The sequence below is a fragment of the Mustela lutreola genome, chromosome 1 (genome assembly GCF_030435805.1).
Source record: "Mustela lutreola isolate mMusLut2 chromosome 1, mMusLut2.pri, whole genome shotgun sequence".
NCBI classification, from domain to species: Eukaryota; Metazoa; Chordata; class Mammalia; order Carnivora; family Mustelidae; genus Mustela; species Mustela lutreola.
The window spans coordinates 219,929,633-219,942,086 of NC_081290.1; the positions used below are offsets into that span (position 1 = coordinate 219,929,633).

A 12,454-nucleotide genomic window follows, 5' to 3' on the forward strand; every position below is an offset into this window, starting at 1 on the left:
GTTTCAGACAACACTATCTTTAGGATATTTAACAAATGTATTAAAATATTAATGTGAGATAAAAATGTTATTTAATAATCTGTAAAAATTAATGTTTCTTTAGTGTACTCATTTCATAGTTTATTTCTAAAATCTTTAAAGTAGCATCTAGTTTCAGAAAATAGAATGAAGATTCCTTGGAGGTCTAGAAACTAGAAGAAGGAAAAGAAATCCAATGACAGTATCTTGACATCTTTAATACAGAATAATACTAATATGATAACAACAGCTACTCCTTTATTCTAAGGATTTCCATTTTAAAGGCTTGCTGTTATTAATTTTCCTTGCCTAACTCCTTTTTAATTATAATTTTTTAGCACTGTGTGCATGAGATGAATTCTATTAAATACCAAATGATTTCCCACATATCTTAGTTTGGAATCTGTCTCTTTTAATAGACAGAAATTACTTTCCCCAGAAGTGTGATACAGTAACATTGTCCAGACAGTCAAAATGAATGTCATTGTCCTTCTTCCTTATTGATGAAAAACTACTGATGCTTCTAGTCCAAGGTATAGCTAGGAAGAAATTGATAATGCATAACTAGGAAAGTTTTCTTTCCTGGGGCATGGAAAGGGTAGGGGTGTGGATCGAGTGTCCTTTCACCTTAAGGATCTGTTAGGATATCCACAAGAAACACAGTTGACATGTTTTCTCAAGAAATATTTGAGGGACGCCTGGGTGGCTCAGTTGGTTAAGCTGCTGCCTTCGGCTCAGGTCATGATCCTGGGGTCCTGGGATCGAGTCCCGCATTGGACTCCTTGCTCGACAGAGAGTCTGCTTCTCTCTCTGCCTCTGCCTGCCACTCTGCCTCCTTGTGTGCTTGCACGCCCCCCCCTCTGATAAATAAATAAATAAATAAAATCTTAAAAAAAAAAAAAAAAGAAAAGAAATATTTGAATGATTATTCCTGATCTGGGATGGCCCGTATAGAATATATTGTCTTTATATCTCTAAATATTCTGCAAGAGTCTGAAATCCATTCTACTCTGTGAAGTCATTTTTGTAAAGGAGATCCCAAATGAAATGAATGGCTGGGGCAATGACTTTGGGAAGGTCTAAACCAGTTCTGATGTAATGCTTCTTCCAGAAAAATCCTAGGACTTTTGCGGGTGCTTGTTTCTGGTTCCATTTCAAAATATGACAGCCTTGGGTAGACTTAATCCAAGTGGACATGATTACACAGCCCTGTTCCACATCATTAGTGAGAGTAAATGCCTCTGCCAGAATTCTGCCAACACTGTTTCTAGCCAGACATCCATTAGTAAACATTGCAGTCTTAAAATATTGGTTGGCTTCTGTGGCTTGTCTGCATAATGGAAACTAGGTCCAGATTTTTTAAAGTATCAACATGAATAATCATAGAAATGCTGTTCTCCAAGAGATATAGTTAGAAATTTGAGGCATCCAGAGTAGAATTTTGGTAAAGACCTGTTTAATTTCTTATTTTTTTTTAATTTAAAATATTCTTAATTGAAAGTAGAAAAATATTTCTGGTTTTGTGATCATGCCAGTTAAGGAGATAATTCTTAGCTCCAACTTTCCCTTGCTCGGTATGGCTACTTTACATTCTGTATAGAGATCAGCATAATTTGGAACATCCTTCTTCCTCGTGAGTAGTTGATCATTCCAAAGTAGGTATTTCTAACAAACTGAGAGGATTTAGCTGAAATTCACATTACAGATAATTGTCATATTTTAAACATTCTTAAAAATGACAATTCTTCTAGTTAGCATACACTTCACAGTTGAAAAACACACCAACCTCTGTTCTCTCTATTGATCCCTGATGGTCCTTGAGGTGGAAAGGGAAGGCCATATCTGCCTTTTACAAGTGAGAAAACAAGCTCAAAGAAATAAAGAACTTAGCCAAGATCACAAGTACCTTAGACTGTTTTCAAGGTCAGCCTGAAGGTCAGGGATAGTATCTTCTTAGTATTCCTTGTTGAAGAAGGAAAATCTGCCAGTTGGGTGGGAAGGTTCTAGACTCTGTAAACTGCACACAAGTCCTTTGATCTCATCTAGCTCTAGGTACCCTATGTTTGCTAGAACTCAGTAGTGATAGCTTCCTTTAGAACATGTCTAGAATGAAACGAGTTTAACCTTAAAAGATTTACTTACCACCTGCAAGTAGTAAGAATCACAGCCCTCTCAGAAAGCCAAAGTGCTGAGAAGTTTTTGAGGCTATTTTACAAACCTTGACAAGGTTACTTAGGTGAACTACATTGCCTTCTCAAATGAAGGACAACAAATACATAGGGATGATAAATTGTAGAGATCACCTTAGAAGCAAAGACATCCTTGGTGGGCATTTGTAAGTAAGATACTGAACTTGCTAAGTCTCCTTCCCTAGAAAAGCCCTGTGAACATCCACATGTTCTTTTTTTGCACTCATCACAATACCCGCACTGAGAGCCGCCCAGACAGGAATGATCATCCCATACTACTTATGGAAAAGTCAAGGGTTCAGAGATCAATGGACTGATCAAGGTCTCAGAGTGAGTCATTAGGAGAGACTAACCTCAGGGCTTATTTCTTCTTCTTCTTTTTTCTTGTTAAATTTTTTTTTTAACGATTTTATTTATTTATTTGACAGAGAGAGAGAGAGAGAGATCACAAGAGGCAGAGAGGCAGGCAGAGGGTGATGGGGAAGCAGGCCCCCCCGCTGAGTAGAGAGCCCAATGTGGGGCTTGATCACAGGACCCTGAGATCATGACCTAAGCTGAAGGCAGAGGCTTAACCTACTGAGACACCCAGGTGCCCCAGGGCTTATTTACTCTTGACGATTTAAATGACTTGCTTCAGTTAATCAGAGAAAAATATTTGGAGAATGAGGACATTTATGGGATGTTTATCAAATATGCAGGTAATGAGGATTCAGTGCTATTCCTCACTCTGCTTCCAACTAGTCATGAGGTATGGACAAGTCACTTAAACAGGCTGGGCCTCATTATCATTCCTGGAGAAAGGAAGCAGATCAGGAGTTTTCCAACTTCATTCTTTTTAAAGGAAATTCTTAATGATTTAGACAGTCATTCAAAGTGCATTGTAATGTTAACAAAATTAAATGATAAAATCTGAGATGCATACAATCTACCTCCTGCTTGGTTTTCCCCACCTCCTACAGTATTCCTTGGATACAGTCTAAAAGCTATGATTTTATATAATCTGAAAGTTACTTTCTGTTCTAAAAGTTAATGTTTTATGATTGGAAGCAACTAGCTTTCAAATCTGCTACCTGCTCCCATCCCCTACGGCATCTTGGGATATAAAAGAGCTCCAGACTGGAAGTCTGGAGGAGCTGGGTGTGGATCCCTGCTCCACCCACCAATTATCTATGTCACTTTAATCAAGTTGCTTCACCTAAGTTTCTGTGTCCTCATCTATAAAATAGAAATAGTAAGGGCACCTGGGTGGCTAAGCCGATTAAGTGTCCCACTCTTGGTGTCCGCTCAGGTTGTGACCTCAGGGTCATGAACTCAGGGTAGTGAGACTGAGCCCACGTTAGGCTCCTTGCTGACACAGAGTCTGCCTAAGACTCTGTCTTCCTCTCCCTCTATCCCACCCTCTTTCTCAAGTAAATAATCTGGAAAAATAAAATAGAAATAGTAACCTTTCCTAAGAGTGCTTTGTAAACTGTAAAGGACTGAAAAAATGTACAATGTCGTTAGTATTATCTTCTGTGCACAACACAGAAGGAGGAGATGGTTTTATGTTCAGAATGATGCAGAGGACCAACATGGGTTGAGCTGTTCTTTGGCAAGCTTGCCTACGAGTAGGGGTGGTATCTATCATATTTGAGCTTCATTTTCTCTGAGAGCTGAAAGCCAAGTCAGTAGAGAAAGTGTGGGCTATCGACACAGGAAATAATGAAACCAAGGAGGCATCATCGTTAAGTTTAAAGGGGAGAGCTGGGGGTGCCTGGGTGGCTCAGTGGGTTAAAGCCTCTGCCTTCAGCTCAGGTCATGATCCCAGGGTCCTGAGATTGAGCCCCGCATCGAGCCCTGCATCGGGCTCTCTGCTTAGCCGGGGGCCTGCTTCCTCCTCTCTCTCTCTCAGCCTGCCTCTCAGCCTACTTGTGATCCCTGTCAGTCAAATTAAAAAAATAAATAAAAAAAATAAAGAGGAGAACTGTTCCCATAAACTGACCTTGATAATAGTGACCTGGCTACATTCCCCCTCTGCACAAAGCCATGACCCATTAATAATTGCCGTCATTCAATGAGTGGTGCTTACTACATGCTAGACACTGATTTTTACATGAGTTATCTCATTCAATCTTATCGGAATCCTCTGCAATGATGTTATCCCTATTTTATAGTGACAGATAACCAATAAAATGGGGGTATGATTCCTATTTTGTAACTTAGAAAGGCTAAATAATTTGCTCAGGTTCATATAATGGGCAAGTGGCAGAACCTGAACTCCGAATTCAAAACTCTAAACTGCTTGCTTGACTCTATTATCTCTCAGTTGGAAGAAATGGGTTTTCTCACTCGGCATAGAGCCAAAAGCCTCTATTCCTCTGTATGTTTGCAGTGCCTGAGTCACCTCCATCTCTTCATTTTTACTATGGTTTTTATTCCTCCGTTCAAACGGGCTCATTCATCTTCATAAAACTTGAAGGTGGAAAGCCCGTATCAGTCATCAATGGCCCAGCCCACCCCCACCCATCTCCTGCTGGTCCTCTCTAGCATGTCTTCTGCTCAAGAGTTAGGGAATGAAGCCACATCCCTTACCTTGGGGAGTCAGTCCCATAACTAATTCATCTCTGTCAGGAAGATTTTTGTCTTATGCACATCCTCTTCAATTTTGCATTCTACCCAATTCCTTCTCTCTGTGGGCTGCACACTTCAGCTCTTCAGATCACACTGCCTAAGCCTGCCTAGGTTCTCAGCAGTGATTCTGCCTGAGTTGCCTTTTCCCCTCACACTATGGTCTGAGTATTTTTCTTATTAGCACCTGGAAGATGCTTTCCCCAGTGGACAGAAGCAGAAGTGAGCCGCAGGATGCTGGGAAAGAAAGGGAGGAGGAAGAGGAATGAGCACAAGACTTGAAACCTACTTAGTCAGCAAACCTTGGACCCAGTTCAGCCTGGACATTTAGGTGCCCCCGACTGCAGGCAGCAGAGGCATTTACTGTCCAGCTAGGCATGATTCCATGAGGATGCTGTGCCAGGCTCTAAACTTGTGCCAGCAGTTACAGAAATAAATGGAGTGCATCATCAGAAGAATGTGTGGAGCAGTGGACAGTATGTCAGCTTTGGGATTTGAAAAATCCAGTTTAAGTTATTGTTTTCCTTTTTACATAGCTATGGGGAAACAATACCTACCTACATTGTTTCTGTAAAGATTCGAGATAATGACCTGGCTTACAGTAGGCATTCAATCAATGAGTACTCTTATTTTTCAAAGCCCTGATTCTAAATAACTTGTTAGAACCACATCCTCATAACTTTCTATCTCATTTGGCACGTCTAGGCAGCTATCCTTACCTATTATTCTTCCATTCTAAATGTGCCGAAAATCAGTTTAGAGTATCTTCATATTCTGGTTTCACCCAGCATCAGCAATTCCACATGGTTCACCATGGTCTAGAAAACAGAACTCAGATATTAGCTATCAGTTACAAATCAACATTAAATTTGCTTTTCAATTTTCACTTTGATGTGAACCTTCCCAATGACATGCTGAAATAGATATAGCTATCAATCTGTCGCTTTGTTACAAGTTTTGCATGTATGTTGACAATTTCTTATTTGTGTCAAGGAACCATTCCATGTGCCTGGGTGTTGGCAGTGGTATCTTAATATGCAAATAGAACCCAACTTGGACAAAATATTTCACTAAACATTCTTTTCAAATGAATGCACAAGACCTTTCTCAGCCAAAGGAAACAACCTCTCTTAGGCAACTGAAATCTATTCATTTAACAAATATTTATTGAGTGTCTACAATGTACAAAAAGGCCTTGTAGGCACTGGGATACACTGTTTGACATGGCAGACATGCCTCTTGAAATAAATCTCCCCTCTCATGGAGCTTACATTGTAGTGGGAAATACACAATAAACAAGAAACACATAAATAAAGAAAATTAATTTGAGATAAGGATGATTGCAATGAAGAAAGAAATCAAAGTGATATACAGTGATTGGAGAAGCTTTCTGTTTATTTATACATTTACTTTTACCTTAATTTACAAATCAAAGTAATAGATGCATACAGATTTAAAAAAAAAAAAATCAGATCTCTCCCTCCAAATCTAATGAACATGGAAAGGAAACGTGGGAAAGTTTTTTCTGAGGCAATAATAACTGAGCTGAGATCTGAAGTAGGAGGAGACATCTATAAGAAGGCCTGGTGAAAAGCTATCAGCAAAAGGAAATGGCAATGCAAGGGCACTGAGTGCATAGGAGCATGGTGTACAGGTCCATCAGACAGAGGAAATGACAATGTAGTTAGGGTGAATTGAAAAAAGGATTGAGAGGTAGGAGGCAAGACTGTAGACACAGAGAGAGGCCAGAGCATAAAGGCTCTTGAAGGATATAACAAGGCTATTGGCTATGTTCCAGTTACAGTGGGAGGCCATGGACAGGGTTGGATTAAGCCAGGCAGCGATACAGACTGATTCTGTCTTCTGGCTAAAGGGTGGAGTATAGAAGAACAACAGTGAAAACAGGAGGCTTTTAGTAGTCCAGATGTGTGATGATGGTGGCTTAGAGCAGGATAATAATTGTAATGATGATGAAATTGAGGATTTCTTTCAGAATAATTTGTTCAGAATGTCCAGAATTTGTTGATAAATTGGATTTGGGGAGTGAGGTAAAGCAGAATAAGTCTCCTATGTTTGGACTGGAATTTTGGGGTGTATGGTGGTGCCATTTACTGAGACAGGAAAGACTGCAGGTAGAACATTTTTGGGGGAACTGGTTTTGATTTGGGAAAGTTAAGTATGACAGACCTAGGAAACAGTCACGTGGAAATGTCTAAAAGGATAACTTGCTTGTCCTCTCTCACAATGCACAACCAACTTGTGGGCTAGGCTAGAGGTATGCAAGAAAGAAGCCAGACACCCAGCTAGTCCCAGATGCCTCAGTATTCAATTTGCAATTTTTCCTAAGAATTGATTCAAGGGTTTAGAGCCCATGGTGGATACTCCTTGGATACCTATACTACATTCTAAGATGTGTCTGAATAGCTGTGGTTGGTAAAGGAAGTACTTTCCCAGAACAGAGTTAAACTTGGCCAAAAAACATTTCCAACTACATTTTCCACTTGGCATGTAGATAGAATATGGCATGGTATGAAGAAATAATACAATCTGGTTTGAAAATGTTTCTTAGGCATATACATATTAAGAAGAAAAGGATTTTTTTTTCTCCTTCAGATTCTGGTTCATAAATTTATAGTTCTAAGAATTAGGAGGATCTTAAAGAACAGGAAATTTAGCCCCTGATCTCAGACACACAAAATACTAAGGCAGTTAATTCCTAGAAGAATCACTATTATCCATCCTATCATTATTACTACTAAATTCAGTAGTGATTTATTAATCATTACTCTATTTTTGTAATAGAGCTTTCTGCCTTTGAGAATTAGGCTTTTTCTTCAATCTCCTTACTTTATACATTCAGGTCCTCAAAACCTATTTTCAGCTAAAAAATTAAGTGTAAATAAAAAATTCAGTAGAGATAAAACATTAAAATAATTTATAATCACCTGGATGCTTCCTCATATGCAAAGTGTGCCTTGGAGTTAAAAAAAAAAAAAATCCCTCTCCCTGCCCTAGTGTTTAAACATCTCCCCTGGGATATCATTTTGTTTTTCTTTATTTTTAATGATTTTATTTATATATTTAATTGAGAGACAGAGAGAGGGAGTGCATGTGCATGTGTGAGTGCGGGGAGGGGCAGAGGAAAGAGAAAGAGAATCCCAAGCAGAGTATACATTGAGTCTGGAGCCCAATGCAAGGCTCTATCTCATGGCTGTGAGATCATGGCCTGAGCAGAAACCAAGAGTTGGATGCCTGACCAACTGAGCTATACATGCACCCCTATTATTTTGCTTTTCTAACACAAAGCTGTTACTTTCTGGCCTATCTCATCTATATAAGAAAGACTAGAATTAATATGATTTTTGATGTTGCCAGGCCCTTTCAATTTATCAGATTATTTTATAATGGCCACCTCATTATATAGACTCATTCTTAAAACTATCCTCTTACTGGTTGATGGGTCTGTTACCCTTCTGGAAGCTCCCCTGAGCTAAGTTCATCTATACTCTGTTCTCCCCCAAGCTGTAAATACCCTCTCCCCACCCAAGTCTATTTCCAGTCACCTCCTCTAAAGGTAGAGCAGGAATAACTGTGATACACTGAAACAAAGGAACCAAGGAAGTAGAATTTTTGAAAGCCTAGGAAGTAGCCACATCCTATAACAAAACTGAAAAATAATCACCACTGTCTACATTCAGACCAATACCACAAACTAAAAATGGGAAGGGCATTTGTTTCAATAACAATTTGCTGACAGGGTCTACCATTTCTTGTCATGAGCTATCTGTCCCATTTCTACATCAAAGTCCTGAAGGTTTTGTTTGCTAGGCCTTTCAAGGTAACATTGGAGCTGTGTTCTGTACAAAAACTAGCTCAACTCAGCTTGTGTTCTCTGAAAAAGTTAGCTCAACTCAGGTCAATTATTTCTTGCATTTGTACAAGATAACCTGATTCTCATAACTAGGCTTGTTTATTAAGAGACTTTGGAGGATCTCTCTTCTCAGCATCACTATTGCAAAACAAAGGCTGGAGATACATTACTTTTGCCTTAGTTCCTTAAATCAAGATTAAGAGTTGCACCCACCAGAAAAGAATATTCTCCTTATAGTTTAAATTGCCAACTTCAGAGAAATAATATACCAGATCCCCTTATATATTCTTGACCTACTTACTCTTTCTTCTACTTCCTCAACCAGAAGGGGCTCTACACTTCCTAACAAAGTAACATCTACATTAACACTAATGTAGAAATCAACTATAGTCTTTGATTTATTTTATGACCATCTACTCCCTTTGGTCTTCCCCCAGGACACGGTTCTTTTTAAGAATCTTACATTTCAACTGGAGAATGTAATTTTTAACAATTTTAGATAATTTAGAACAATTATAATTTTAATAATTTTTAAACAAATTTTAACAAGTTTTATTAATTTTATATTTCAATTGGAGAATTTAAGGTAGATTTAACTTTTTAGTATACTATGTATATTCAATAATCTCTTGAAAAGCTTCAGTGCACTTACTAGAATTCTGTTTCTTTCTTCCCCCTTCCCCTTTTTTGTCTTTTCTGAGATGCAGGATTTGGCAATGTAGAAGAAAATACGTACTGATCGGGTATAGGCTAGGGAGCCAGGTAGAACCAGCTTTGTGATTTTTGGTCTAATTATTCCATTTTTACTTTTGATCTAGTTATTCAGCTTTTCAGAGTTTGAGCCTGGAAATGGATATCTTATGGAATGCTATGAAGATCAAAAGAGATGTGGAATGTCTTAAGCCCAGTGCCTGATGGATTGATTACACAAGTAAAGTTTGATTGATTATAAAGTTTGTATATGTTTGTATATGTAAAGTTTCTATGGGGTCTTGGAGTTGGATACCAGTTCACAAAAACTACTGTTTCCTTATTTTCCCTGACAATAAGAATTTCTTATGGTTAAAAATACAATTTCCCTGGTCTCATTCCAGACCTGATGAATCAGAAACTCCAAGCCTTGAGAGCTAAGGAATTAAAAATTTTACAAACATTCCTTGTGATTCGTATTATCAGAAAAGTTATAGAAACACTGATATAGACTATCAGTGCCTATTATGCTCTGTAATTAAAAGCAACATTTGAAATAAAATAACATTATTTTAATAATTAGATATTTTAATGTGTGGAGCTTCATTATGCTACAGTTAAATTACACAGCTGAGTATTTTAACTGAAATTTACATCAAATATTTAAACTTCTAGTCCATCTGTCTTTTTCTCTGTAGGTTCCACAAAATAGTCAAACTTCATTCTCATTAGTGAATAAAAATGATACTGCTTTTGGCTTTAGCTAATTTTAAGTAGTAATGTACAACAGTACATAAATGTCTACTATGATACTACTGTTATAATAATAATGGTCTACACCTATAAGATTTGACTTGTGAGTTAACCAGTTAGCTTTATTTTAATATGCTTTTAGTCTAAGCTTCATAGAGGCAAAGCTTGAAATATTATGCATAAAAACAGCACAAATATCCCTTCCTTCTTGAACCTACATTACTTTTTATTCTTTTTTTGGATGGGCCTCTAGCTAAGTCCACAATTTAGGTTATATTTTGTAACGTATTTTTAGATATTTGACATCCAGATACATTTAATATTTCATTCAAAGATGACGTTGTGGATGGCGACTATTCTCTCCTGGTGGTGTATGTGGCGGGGATCCAGAGGAGGGGGCAAAAGAGGAGGCAACGGTGTGTGTGTGCGGGGGGTGGATAAATCAATGTAGGAGCAGCAGCTCTTTCCATATGAAGAACCATTCAAGAAGGAGCATTTACTATCTAGTAAGAGCCAGCTACCATCCTAATTCCTGAATACAGCCACTAACTGCTCCGTTGGTTCACTATTCTCAGTTTTGCCTCTGAGCTTCTGTGATCAGCTAGAGGGGCATGGCAGTTTGTGGTGACTGGTAGACACTTTTCCTGTTTGAAAGAGCCAGGCTCTTCTTGGTTGTCCTGGGCCACAGCTACCACACAATGGTTGACACTCTATTTCAGAACCACATGTAAGTCTTCTATTTTATGTCTATGCCTACTGCATATGAATACAACACAAAAAAATGCCGATGGTTTATCTTGTCCTCAGTCACTGGTAAACCAGATATTAGACACTATCTAGAATCTCAATTATACCATCATGTATTTGATTGTAATTTGCTTTCACATGATTCTTTAGTCATTTCCTATTAAAATTATCTTTTATCTTTAACTAGCACCCTTCTACTTTTTTCTCTACAACATAGCTCCTAGGATAAAACTATACATGTGGAAGGTCCTCAAATGTTGTTTGGAATGAGTAAAGATGAACATATTAATTCATCAGCTGCATTACAGGAGCTGGTTGGTGACTATGTCTCTTTATTTAACATATAGTGATAATGATGAAATTTTCGATAATTCAAGAAAATCTGACATGCAGTGTTTCTCGAAAGTCTGAAACTACCAGCCATGTGAAATTCTGAACATAGTCACTAACAATGATCTCATACACCAACTCATACTCCCAATGAGTTGGATTAGGAAAATACAGAAAGTACACATAAGAGTTTGAAATAAAGGATTTCAGTTACATTTATCTTTATTTTAAATCTTTTATCTCAAGTACCTCTATTCTATATAACCATCATGAATTTGTTTATATTTTCTTTGGAATTATTCTTTCTTTCTCATTGTTTAGATTTTGATATGTAGTCTTCCAAACTTGCTTTTTATGCACCTATTTTTTCCATAAAAATATGTATATACTTACTTTCTATTGTAGTAAGTATACTATCCCTTTTTATAAAGATGCTTACTGTTGATTGAATGGATGACTACTGAGGGCAAGGAGTGGAGATGGGGGAAATACCTGTAGAGAGACAAAATTTATCAGGTACTTGGAATTATTCTTCAGTCTCATAAATAAGATATGTTTGCTTTCCACTTTAATTTAAATCTATTTTGGGGTATAGACTGTATTGTTTACAACAGTATTTGTCAGACTTCAGAATACTTCATAATTATCTGAGAGCTTGTTTAAAAAAATGTTAACACCTCTCGCCACCCGCCCCTCCACCCCCCACACCTGCCTGCCAGTTTCACCCCCAGAGATTCTGATTTAATAGGTAATGAGGCATTTGTTAGTTTTAACTCCACTTCCCATTTTCATCCTAATTTTCCTTTGGAGTAATCTCCCTTTGCGTACAGTTTTAGGAAGTGTCACCTGGGCCTGGGCCTAAGACACCATCATTTGGAGACTCTATTTCAGAAATTTCCATCTAGAGCAGTAAGACAACAAAGTTAGAACTAGAAATCATTATAGAGTCAGCATGAAGACCACATTGTTCCCATGTTTTGATTTTTGTTGTGGTTCTTCTAAAGTTCCTTCAGTTCCAATTTCTGGTCGATTTTGTTACTCCCTGACATCCTTCCAGTGAGTTCCTTCTTTGTCTGAGGGAGCATGAATTGGTTTATGTTGCCTGCTATGGGGAACTAAACCAATAAAGAGAATCTACATTAGCGGCGTCTAGCAACTTACATTTTTAGCAGTTTCTCCAGATGATTCTGATCCAAGTGGGTCCCTGAGCTACACGTTGAGAAACACTGTTCTATTTCTTTAGTATTCT

The 12,454-nt window shown here is 37.9% G+C and overlaps 1 long non-coding RNA gene across 4 annotated transcripts in view; it reads right to left on the reverse strand.

The window, feature by feature from the left end:
* The window catches only part of LOC131839667 (uncharacterized), a 68,783-nt gene that overhangs the window by 32,028 nt on the left and 24,301 nt on the right, over positions 1-12,454 (reverse strand). For 2 of the 4 annotated variants that reach the window (XR_009357039.1, XR_009357042.1), the window contains exons 2-3: positions 11,599-11,697; positions 5,534-5,632 (exon numbers count right to left, since the gene is read on the reverse strand). This is a non-coding gene — a long non-coding RNA (uncharacterized LOC131839667). The remainder of the gene's footprint in view (positions 1-5,533; positions 5,633-11,598; positions 11,698-12,454) is intronic. The other 2 variants (XR_009357041.1, XR_009357044.1) reach the window with 1 other exon arrangement.